The sequence below is a fragment of the Seriola lalandi genome, unplaced genomic scaffold (genome assembly GCF_002814215.2).
Source record: "Seriola lalandi dorsalis isolate HSWRI2012SDOR001 ecotype SW California unplaced genomic scaffold, Sedor1 jcf7180002054418, whole genome shotgun sequence".
NCBI lineage: Eukaryota > Metazoa > Chordata > Actinopteri > Carangiformes > Carangidae > Seriola > Seriola lalandi.
The window spans coordinates 429,556-431,785 of record NW_019524971.1 but is presented as its reverse complement, the minus strand read 5'-3'; the positions used below and the strand labels follow the sequence as shown (position 1 = coordinate 431,785).

General features: G+C 41.6%; 1 protein-coding gene across 1 annotated transcript in view; it reads left to right on the top strand.

The window, feature by feature from the left end:
- Window positions 1-2,230, top strand: part of LOC111657895 (uncharacterized) — a 31,608-nt gene that overhangs the window by 14,889 nt on the left and 14,489 nt on the right. The window lies entirely within an intron of this gene.

The following is a 2,230-nucleotide window of genomic DNA, read 5'->3' as shown; positions in this document are numbered from 1 at the left end:
AAAGACGGAGGTGTCTCCAACACAGCAGCTCGTTACAGCTGATCTGAGATCTGATAAAAGTTCATCCATGTGATTCTAAGCACCACATCACAGACAGTTACAGCTCATATCAAAGTCTAACATGAGCTTTATCAAGGTGAAACAATGAAGGTGTCAGATTCAGGTTCATTCTCAAAGATCAATATGAAGATTGAAGAAGTGACATAAAAACCTCTGGTAACGATGATGATTCTTTAAATCTGATCAGCTGACAGAGTGAATATGTAACTGATGAAATTCTCCTGTTACTGATTCACCCTCCACCTGCAGCCTATTGATTGATTGATTGATTGATTGATTGATGGATGGATGTTGTGAATGAAGTGAGGACAGCAGATAGAAATAAAGTGATGTGATCCTTCATCAGAGGAGCTCAGCTTCATCACAGCTGAGGACTGATCTACACTGACTCAGGTTATTGTGACCTTCAGCTTCTCTCTTCTCAGGTCATTTATTTTACTATTCGTTTGTATGTTTATGAAATTTATACATCCTTTAAATTATTATTGTTGGACTTCTGTTAATGTCTGTTTCCTCTTTATGCTGCTGTGAAGCAACAGTGTTAATAAAGTTTATTCTTGTTGTTTATAATAAAGTTTTAATTCTTGTCAACTTCACGGTCTCTGACTTTAAGACTCACACACAGAAGAGTCAGAACAACTTCTCTTAAATAAATAGATTTATTTACAGTAAATTCACATTATAAACTTTACATGATGAAAGTTGATTATTGATGAATCTGTTACAATGCACAGAGGATTAAGATATAATTATAAGCTGTGATACAGTGAGGAAAGTTAAAGTACTGTGACTGTTTAGAGCTTCATCCTCTTTAGCACAGTGATGCAGGGACAGAGACATTGTTCCACAGCTCAGGGAGGATCCTGAAGGCAGCACGAAGCTCGGCCGTCTCTCAGTCGGCTGCAAACAGCTGAATCTTTGGTCGTAGAGAGGAGAGGTCTTCAGTCAGGAGAAAATCTGTTTGTCTCTCTCGGCGCATGGAGACAGTGACAGAGGTGAAAGGTCAGAGGTCAGACTGGGTGTGCAGAGAAAAGCAGCCTCATGGACCAACAGGGTGACAGGAAGCAGAGACAGAGAGACGTCTGCTCTCTGAGGAACGTCACTCTTACACCTCTGAATAAAGGTTTACTGTCTCATCAGGAGATTTAGTGAAACAAGGACTTGAGGAACAGCAGAGTTTGACCAGTAGAGCTGCTGCTGCTGCTGCTGTCAGTCCCAGTCCAGCGTAGAGGCCGATCCTTCCCCGACTCTCTGGTTCTGGTCTCTCAGCTGGTCTCTGAGTTTCAGGCTGATCAACAGCTGCTGAAGAGAAGAATGAAAAGAAATATAAATATTATAGAGCCGAGCAGCCAAACTCCATCAAGTCTAGTTCAGCAGCAGAGTCTGTACAACACTGATAACCATTTATAAAAAGAGCTTTCTACTGAGTTCTACTGGATCTACTCACCATAGACATTGAGTCGACATTTGTTAAAGCTCCTCCCATCAGAGGTGAGGACCGTACACTCGTACAGTCCTGAGTCCTCAGTCCTCAGTCTGGACACATGAAGTCTGATTCGTCCTTCTCTGAGGACGTCTTTGTCACACTGGACTCGTCCTGCGACTCCTCGGCTGCAGAATAAGTGAAAGACAAATCTGACTGTGATGAAGTCAGTGCCTCACCAGCCATGAACCTCACCGCACGTCACTGCAAACAGCTGATCAGAGGACAGGACACCGAGCCTCCATGATGATGTCAGAGACAATGTGAGCTAAAGTCACTGTGATGTCATGTTTGTTTTGACGTCTCACATTTAGAGAGAGAAAAACTTCATGAGCTGCAGTCACGTGTTTCTGCCAAAAGATGGCGCCAGAGTTAAACTCTCCTCTGCTCCTTATACTTGTCTCATCATGTTACACAGAGGAAGACCAGGCTCTCACAGCTGAAACTAACAAACCTTGGAAGTTTTTGAGGTGAACTGTTGTTTAAACATGAGATAATCTCATCCTGTTTCTCCATCAATGATGTTTACGTGGCACCCCTGAGAGGGAATGGCCACATTAATATTATTTTGTGTATAAAGCCTATGTATGAATGGGACACTTTCATTAATATATGTATTTATTTTCATTTATTTTATTCAAAAGTAGAGAACTATATGAAAGGGGTCATTTTATTTTGAAAAGCAGT